Below are 10,202 nucleotides of genomic sequence, written 5' to 3'. Positions count from 1 at the left end.
AATCCACCAGAATATACTGCACATGGCTGGTTCTTCCTGTCATGTGGCTGCTAGAATTCTTTTCTTTTAAACAGGTGCATGTTACATACTTTCAAACCATGTGAATCAGCTGCAGAGCATCCACACTGCCCAGGCAGGAAGTCACATTATACCATTTCTAGTAGGAGCTATACTTTAGCCCTTCTGGGTAGAAAGGGGTGCCTTTCTTGGTTGGTCTGTCTCAGCCTTAGGATCAGTTGTGCTTACTCATATCTATAGTTCTGATATAATTTAGGTGTATTTTACTTCTAAGTAGCCAATTCCTTGTGCTTCAGTACCTGTTATAGAGCATATTTTTTGTATTCAATGCTTCCTCCCATACCATAGAACCTGGATTCTGGACAAAGTCCCTATGTTGTAGAAGGCTCTGGTCTGAGCACGTGGAACAAAAAAGCAGAATCTTTCACTGCTGCAAAATCTCTCATTTCTTTTCTTATCGATAAAGCTTTGGTGCCACCATCCCTCCCCCCAATTTAAGGCTACATTTTTAAAGACTGGGGGAAAAATACTATGCATTTGGAAGTGAGACATAATCCATCTAATTGCTGGCAAAAATGACTGTCAGCCAACAGCAGCATTGTTTGAGTCCTGGTATGTTGATGTAAGAGCAAAGGTACCAATGTTCATCATGTGAGAGAATTTCACAAGCATGGTGTTGAATGAAAGAATCCAGGCTGAAAGAAGGCTTTCTGCATTGTTCCATTTATGTGAAATTCAGAAATCAACAAAATGAGTCTTGGGTATGAGATAAAAAAAACCAGCACCCATCTGTGGATTTGCAACTGGGGTGGTGTCCATGACAGGGACAATGGGTTGTGAGCGATGTGCTGTGTCCTGACTTGGGGGCTGGTTTCTTGGATTTGTTCACTTTGTGAAAAAATTTCAAGCTGAATACCTTCACCTTGTGTGCACTTTTACATGGTGTGTGTGTATACAGATACATTAATTGTAGTAATTACAAATCCACATAAAAAGTGAGTGTACTTACACAGTCACATTTATTTCAGCAGTATTCACACTTTCCTAGAAGTGGGTATCCTAAAAGTCAATTGTTGGGTGAAAGGATTAGCAAAATGTAGTTTTTGGCTGTGGTTCAGCGGTAGAGCACCTGCCTAGAATAGAGAAGGCTCTGGGTTCCATCTGCAGCACTTGAAAAACAGTAAAAAAATTGATATATACATGTAATGAATGCTATGCAGCCTTTGAACAAAAAAAATTTATAATATGTCAAAGTTTGGATGAAATTTGATGTCAGTGTACTAAGTAGAGTAATCCAGCCCTCAGTTTACAAATGGCGCATCATGTCATTCATAGTTGGTAGCTAAAATAGTTCAAGACACTTAGAGAATAGAATTCTGGTTGTTAGGGGCAGGGTAATTGAAGGGGGGTGTTATTCAAGTGAAACACGGTTTCAGTTTTGCAAGTGACCTACCTGTTGCCTAACAAAAGACATTTAATTAACACTGCTGTACTGAACAGTACAAACTGGTTATGAAGTGGAAAAAATGGTTTGAAATGGTAAGTTTTAAATTGTGTTTTAAAATGACAATGAAGCAAATAAACAAATGAGAGGAATAGCCCACTCTTTTTTTCCAATTAAACATTGCATGACCCTAAAATAATGCCCATTTAAAAGTTCATCTGCTAGAGCCTGACCCACTGTACTGTGTGGGCCTCCAGCTATTCTGGGCTTTGGCATTAGTGCCCAAAGCGCACTGCTGATGGTTTGCATGTTCCCTGGGGTCCTGGGACTTTGAGGGAAGGATCCTACTATCCCAGACAGACCTGAGCTTCATGAAGTTCCTGATTTCCTCTCTGTAAAAGGTACCAAAGGTAGGTAGAGGACACATTTTGACCACATCGCTTTGTTCCAGAAGAGAAAGAAATGATCAGAGCTATTTTGGAAAACACTTAGCCAACACATGTGCTGTGCTCTCCATGTCCCAAGGCCTCTTCTGAGTTCTAAGGACTCGCTCCTTATCTTTATCTTCTCATTAGCACCACTTTAGAAGTGCAGAGAACAGATAACTTGGCTGAGGCTACATGTCATTAAGTAGACAGAAGAGCATTTAAGAGCATTTCAGTATAGGTGGATTGGGGTCTGAGTTGGTCCTCACTCACTTGATACCCATTTGGATACAGTGCCTCTCTTCTTACTTAGTTGAGGCTTAACAGGCAAGCTAACTAAGCAGCTGTGGATGAGATGTGCTTTGCCCTCCTTTATCCCATACTGCTGTGTATCTGGACACTTGTGTACTGGGGCCTTTATCTCCTATCTTATAATCAGAAGGTCAGGCTATGGAGGCTTCTGTGACCCATGTGAAACCTCAGAAACCCAGGAATTCAGCCACCCCATGATCCCAATCCCTGCTGATCTTTGGTAAGACAGTGTTCCATATTCCCCCTAGTGTAGAAGATGAGCTTTCCTGGTTCCTGCATTGTTTGGTGAGAAGGTTCCCAGCTCCAAATGCCTAGCTGATGTCTAAGAGACTACATCAGAACAGTGTGTCAGGCATAGCTAGGAAATAGTGGGTGAAGGCAGAGCCCATATAACTAGACAGCGGTTCTTCACACATGTTCCAGGCTGGTTCCTCAGGACGGCAGCCTTCAGGACTCTCACCATGGCTGTCCTGTGGCTGGTGCTGCTCCTGGACCTGCCTATTTTTTTCCTGAGAGTTTTTGTCTGGGCTGTCTTTAAGCATTTCCTTACTGCAGAAGTCGGTTCTACTATGAAACATCCAGTGAAGTTCAGATTTCTGCATTGTGTGTCACTGTACGTGACCATTTTGGTAAATTTACTCTCAGGCTACATCATGAGTTGGGATGCCATCTCTCTACTTTGTCTCCCCACTTCCTCTTTCATTTCTCTTCCTTTTCTCTTGAGATTCCCTCAAGATAGAGCCTGCTATATATTTTTAATTGAGTTTATTGGTACATTTTAGGTATACAGTACAGTTACATTCATTATAGGGCTGGGGATTTAGCTCCGTAGTTCTGCCGCCTGCCCTACTACATTTTTTATTTGCTATTCTTTTCCTCCCAACTTGGATTTCCCTCCTTCCCCCCTTCTCTCCTTGTCTCCTTTCTTTTCTCTTTCTTGGCTTTGCTCTTTCTCCACTTCCCTCCCTCCCTACTTCTTTTCATCCCTTCTTCTCTCCTGTGAAATGGGGACAATAGTGTCTATGTCACTAGGTTGGTAAAATCATGACATGTGGGTGGCTAAGCTCAAGCATGTGAAGTTCATTGGATTTTGTGATGCTGAGCAGGTTAGTAAAGCGTGCTTCTGGTATGGTGATAGTGACATGAAGTTGAATAACAGCTCTGTACCCTTACTCCTTCTCCTATACTGCTATTCTCTTTGTTTCTGGGCCCTTTTGAAGTGAAGAGCTTTCCTTGTCATTGCCCTTTGTCTGTGCTGTTTGTCTCGAAGCCAGCCAATCATGAACTTAACTCTCTGAAGTGCTGTGAGCCAAATAATTATTGCATCTTTTAAATTGCGACTGTAAGCTGTTTTGTGCCAATGAAGGGAAAGTGACTAATAGAGGAAAGTGGTATAGAGAATCGGAGTCCTTGCTGTCACTGTACCTGACCACCTGGTCTAGAAACATTAGTTTGTGGGAAGAGTTTGGAAGAGTTTGGAGATGCAGTATAGATAAATCCTGAAATGTTGTAAGTAGATCTGGGTGGGTAATACTGGTTAGAGCTCAGGATGAATGTTGATTGGAATGGAAAAAATAAAGAACAGCTTCTTGAGTTTTTAAAAAAATCTTTTAATTAATTTTATTGGCACATTTAAGGTATATAGTATAATGTTTTTGAGGTTTTAATTAGGAGTGAAGATTCTTTTGGGACTTGGATTAGAGGTTATGCATGTTACATTCTGTTAGAACATTTTTGTATAATTTACCCTGGTCCCGAGACTCCATGGGTTATAGAGTGATTTCTATGATGGAGGAAATTGCAGGGTGGTTCAAATTCAGGCTGTGGCTAGGGTGCATTCAGCCCAATTTACAGAGAGAAATGGTGGGAGAAATCAAAGTAGAAAAACATCAAATACTTAAATTTTTGCCCAGAAAGAAGGACATTTAAAGTTGGGGGCCGATGGCTGTGGGCTGCAGAAGATATTAGTGCCATCGAAAAGAAACCAAGTACTTCCTACAAGACAAGAAAGATGTGTTGAGGGCATCTGAAAAATCAACAAGACCTCTCCCATTGGAATTTCAAAGGTGCAAAAATATAAACATTTCTTTTGAGAAAATAATTCCTAGAGATTATTTCACCATGATAAACTATCCAAGGATACAGAGGCTGCTGCTGCCATGGTCCAAGGGGGCCTAGCTACTGCTCATGCTCTTAGCATTGTCCATATGCTGTTGGTTTTAATGTTGTGCATAATAAACATTTTCACTGTAGGAAGGCTTCTCTCCAGATTTCAAAGAAAGGGCTGGGTGGGGGGTGGCTAGGCAAGGAGCTGCAGGAAGAGCAAGCTATGGAAGTGAAACCTAAGGAGTGGGTAGAATCGTCAGAAAGTTGGAGACACCAGGAATGTGAATGTGGCATGTTTTTTGAGAAAAGTTGCATGCTTGGAGTGGAGCTAGCCCAAGAGAGAGCCCAAAGGCCCTTGGATGGGGCTGCCCAATCCCTCTGGAACTAACTTCTCTTTACTATATATCATTAAGCTATTGGACTTAATATTGACACTGGTGGGTTTTGGTCTCATTTGCTATCCCTCTATTCCTCTGTTTTGGGATGGGAATATTTTCTCTGGGCTGTTGTGACTTGGAATTATGTAAGTTGTATTTGGTTTTTTTGTAGAGGTTTTCTGCTAAGAATTGGCTCTGAGTCTTGGAAAAGACTCTGAGTTGGACTTTTGAAACATGTTGGAACTGTTACGACTTTGGGAAGAGATTATTGTGTTCTCCTTTGTATGTTGGATAGTTGTAACATGTTGGAGGGGATTATAAACCTAGAAAGGCATTTATTTTAAATTAAGTGTGGCTTAATGCTATGATTTTGGGTGTCAAGTTGACAAACAGTAGAATGTCATGGTTAGGCTTGATCGTGCCACTTTCACTGAGAGCTGCTCAGGGGATTGGTAAGGCATTTCATTGCATGTGTCTGTGTGGATTGTGGAGGTCTGACCCTGAATCCTATATTTGGCCCACTGAACATTCTCTCAAGCACTGTTCCTCTGCTCTCTCCTAGAAACCTTGAAGTGAATGTCTTTGCTCCACCATGTTTTTTTTTTTTTTTTTTTTCTCCACTGTGGTTTGAATCCAGCCCACAATGGACTGAGCCCATCATGAGCCGAATAAAGCTTTCTTTCTTTAAATTGTGGGTATTGGGCATCTTGTCCCAGAGATACGAAAGTGACTAATACAACAGTTCATAGGCTTAACATTGTTAAAAACATGTTCCCTGCTGTGTTTTCTTCATGGGCATATATCACTTCTACAGAAATGGACAAATCTAATTTATAATTACATCAATGCTACTGATTCATGGAGATAGTTAAGAATGTAGTAAATTCTCTGTCTATGAGAATGTGCTTTCCTGGAGGTTAAGCTGTCTCAAGTGAGTGGGCAGAGACCCAATTGCAGTCTAGTTTGTGGCCCGAGGACTACAAGAAAAGGCTGAAAATATTCAAGCAGCTTAAAAATTGAGATCTTCTAAACATTAGTGTTTTTCTTTGTGAGCAGCCATCAAGCTAACACTGCTAATGACAGCTGCTGCAGGCTGCTTATAGGGGTTGGGAAATGGGTCAGATTTGGAGCTAAAGGCTGAGTTCAGTTCATGATTTGCTCACATGGCAACTATAGCCTTAGTTCCTCTCAGAGTACACTGCCCATGCTGAGGATGATATTCAAATGTTAATGTCTGTGAGCTACCAAAAGGCAAGTAGACAAAGAACAGCAAAGAAGGTTATGGAGGATGAGGAATAACCTATAAAGCTTCTATGGTCCAGAAATCTAGTGTATAGTTTTAATATCAGATAACCCAGTTAGCAGCTTTGAAGCCTCAAGTTTTTGAGCTTGGGTTTTCTTCTCTGAAAAATGCGGAGAAAAGGGGAGGTATTTTATGGGAGTGATGTTGGCAATAAATAAGCAAAGCATTGCAATCATGCAGCACAATGGCAAATGTTCAAAAAGGTGTCAGTCAAAATACATTATTAGTAATGTGTTGATCAGATTCCTGAAGATCAACATGCAGCACATCCTGAAATTATTGTAGATTTAAAAGTGTCCATGAATTATTTTAGTACTACTAAGAAACATAAGCAGCTGAAGGTATAGCTCTGTGGCAGAGATCTTGACTAGCTTTAGTGGGGCTCTGAGTTTGGTCCATGTCAGTGGAGAGAGACAGAGACAGAGACAGAGACAGAGACGGAGATGGAGACCAGAGACAGATAGGGAGAGGCAAAGGAGAGGGAGGAAGAGAGGGAGGGAAGCAGGGATAGAAAGAGAGAGGGAGAGGGAGAGAGTGAGAGAGGCAAACTATTAATTTTACCTTAAAGAACCGATTATGCTAGACTATTTTATGGAGGGGTTTTAGTATATATCTAAAGTTCTGGACCTCAAACATTCCTAATACATATTTATAATAATAATGTTAATGTTTATAATAGTAATAATTGATCTTCTACCTCATCTGATCATATTCTACTGCATTTGTGTTCTATAATAATAATAATAACAATAATCAGTCTTCTTCCCCTCTATGTCCTAAATTACCTTAGCTGTGCAAAATATTATTCCAAGAGTGAGTATTGAAAAAAGTCAAGCTGAACCAAACGAATGCAAAGCAATGAATCTTCAAGGCATATCTGTGAACATACAGTATTTGAGATTGAGGTTTATTGTCACATTGCATTGTTCCAGATTCCTTGAATGAACACGTACTGTTCCAGAAGTTGGAGATCCAGAGAGGAATGAGATGTGATATTTTTGGACAAGAAACATTTAATTTGGCATGGCGGGTACTTCAGTGAAGATATCTCCATGCAATAAAACCCTGAGAGATTGCTAAAGAAATCTGGGCTTGGTAGCAAAGGCCTGTGAGGAGGGAGCCCCATTATAAGGGGAAAAGGAATGTTCTGCACAAGAGCATGACTTCTTAGCATGGATAGGAAAGTCAGTTTGAAGCCATTCACAAGTTAGTGGGGACAGGCAAGAAAGGCTCCCAGGAAACAGTGAGAGGTGTAGTTGAACCAAGAGGGCATGGGAAAACGGCAGTGAAGAGGGCTGGATCCAATCTCTTCCAACAAGAGATACCTTGGTGTCACCTCCTCAAGGGTGATGACATCAGATCCTCCCATCTTTATTGTTGGGCTCATCTGCGCAAAGCATTTTTCTCATTTTGTAAGTGAAGGAAATTGAAGCTCAGGGATGATAATACCCGGGGTCTTTCACTCAGCTGAGACTCCAGCTCATTGCTGCTTGACTCCCAAACCCCAATGCTTTCTCATTCATTGATTGAGAAAATAAATTCTGTATCTTACTTGTTGAACAACTCTGTCAAGCCACGTGGACTTCCATATGTTCTGCTTGCCTACCTGTAAATGGAATCTGACAGTTGTGCTTGACATGGAAGGCTTCGAGAAGTTTAGGTTAATAACCCAAATCTCTGCAGAGAACTGCAATGGCATGTCGTATGTTTGTTATAATTGTCAGCTACTTCTGTTTCATTATGATCATCCCATGCTTTTCTCCTTATGATGAGCATAGACCCTAGATGTAAGGGTCAGGGCCAAGATGACCCACCATGATTACAATCCACTTAGTAGATGAAATTTGATAGTTTGAAGTATGCTTCAGAAAATATTAAGATATTTGGCTTATAGTTACACCGAGCTCCTGGAGAGGCATGGTCTTCTACCGTGGAGGGGGTGGGATGTTTGGCAGCTTGGCTAAAGAGATTTGTGTGGGAAGCTGCCTGTGGTCTAGGAGAGAAAGGGCCTAGGGACACCAGAGTTTCACCCAAGATCCCAGGAGAAGCCATGGAGTGAGTCAAAGGAGCCAGCAGTGGGCGCTCCTTCAGGAGATTAGAGACATACTTGGGGCTCGCCTCAGCTGATGAGCGGCCCCCTCCACAGACAGTGGTTCCGATGATACGACACTCTCGGTTCTGGTAGGAACAGGGATGTCTCAGTGGGTTGCTTCATTCCCCTACCCACTCACAGCCAGAGCCTGTCCAGTCTGTGCACAAGGACCCCTACTCCTGCTCTGCCCTCCACTCTGCAGGCCCCTGGGACCCAAATCCACATTCCCTTGCTCTCTCTCTTTACCTCTGCACCCCACAGCTAGCCTCCGTGCTCTACCTCTCACGCTAAGACCCAGCCTCTGCCCACAGGAGGAATCTTTTAAAACAGTTAGAGCTTGTCCCCACTACGCTGCAGTCTCTGGGAGCCCTGAACTCCTCCCCTCCAACCTGGCCGCCCACTTTCTGCCCTCCCTCTGCTGCAGCCCCAGAGCAGGGCTGTGCTGCAGACAAGTTGGGCTCTTCCACCTTGTCCTTTATACTTGCAGTGATCCTGTCCCCAAAAAAAAAAAAAAAAAAAAAAATCTCGGACTCCTTTTCTCTGGTCCGATCTAATGGTCCCCCAGAAGTGGCTGTGTCCACAACATCAGATCTCAGAACTCTCTCTAACCTACCCTGGACCCTGTCTCATTCCTGACATCATTTCAGCCAAACGTCTCAATCTGAGCTGATCTTGGTCTGCCTGTCTTCCTTGTTTTCTGTCTGTCTGAATTAGAACTCCAAGTGAGCTTGGAAGGCTGCTGTCTTCTTTAATGCTGGGTGCCAAGTCCCTGGCCTCCCGTGTTTATCGTTTGAATGGAGGAATGAATGCATGAATAATGATGGATAACAAAGGGACGGGTACATTCATTCATGCATGGAGAGATACAGACCATAAACAAAAGCCACCTTCTTCCCTTGTGCGATCTGCTTGGATCACAGGCATGCTTATCATCGCAGCCTGATGGTGGAAATAGCTATCCATCACCATCTCTTACTCTTTAGGTGAATGGTGTTCTTACTCATAATTTACTTGTGAGTACCCAAGAGGATCCACTCCTGGGAACATCTGTCCCGCTCTAAAGCCTCTAGGTGCTCCATCCTCCTGGTGCCTGCTTGTGCTGAGGGATAATGTCACATTCAAATGTAAAAGCAAAGTGCACCAGTAAATGTTTACTGAATTCCCATTTAGTGTTAGGCCATTTGCTGGCATGGTAGAGATAAGAGAACAAGAAAGACTCTGTCCCTGCCTTCATGTACCAGTCAGTCAATGAGGGAGCTGGACAGTGCAGGAGAATTCAGATACAATAATAATTTCACATGTTAATGACCTAGGCTCTTGGAATAATAGAGAGTGACCCAGAAAGTCATTACAGTTTAGAATCTCAAATCAGGCCAAGCCTCTCTGAGAAGGCCACCATTTGAGTCTAAGCTCAACACATGAGGAGGAGCCAGGACTACAGAAAAGGAGTGCAGAAGGGGCATCCTGAGCCACGTCAAGGACCTAGGGCAGCCTTGTGGGGCAGATGCTTCAGGCTCCCAAACATGGAATACTGAAAAACATAGTTGTAAGCAAGGTACAAGTCTGGCTGGGACAAGTGCAACACACGTAAGTCTCCTAGCGCGCTAGTAGAGGCCTCGCTCATGAGGTGAGCTTTGTCTATGTCCAGCTATGGCCTCGCCCATCCGCCCTAGTTGGATGCCTCCATTGCCTCGTCCAAGGACACTCCAATAACCAGTCCTGTTAAGCCAAATATATTACTCCCCCTTTGCCGCTCCCTTTTTCAAAACTTTATAAATTGTTGGCTGAACTTATTAAAAGTGGGAGCATCCCAGAACCTCCCCAGAGTCTGCTTGGTGATTCTGCACCTTGCCCTCCCAGTCTGAGTTCCAGAACCTTTGTTCTGCCAGCGGGCTCGTGGACAAAAACAACACATAGTTAGGAAGATGGACACTATTGCACTTCCATGCAATATTTAAAAAGCATTTAATAATGCAAATCTATGATGAACAAAGTATTAAAGTTCACATACCAGCAGATGTTGCCAAGGCAGAGCAAGTTTTACAAATGAAAATAAGTAGCCTGTTTGAAATTTTGATCATTTGCTTATCACACACATTTTGTCATTAATTTTCATGTCCTACAC

The sequence above is a fragment of the Fukomys damarensis genome, unplaced genomic scaffold (genome assembly GCF_012274545.1).
Source record: "Fukomys damarensis isolate Sample0158 unplaced genomic scaffold, DMR_v1.0_HiC HiC_scaffold_23, whole genome shotgun sequence".
Lineage (NCBI taxonomy): Eukaryota > Metazoa > Chordata > Mammalia > Rodentia > Bathyergidae > Fukomys > Fukomys damarensis.
This window is presented reverse-complemented; position numbering follows the sequence as displayed.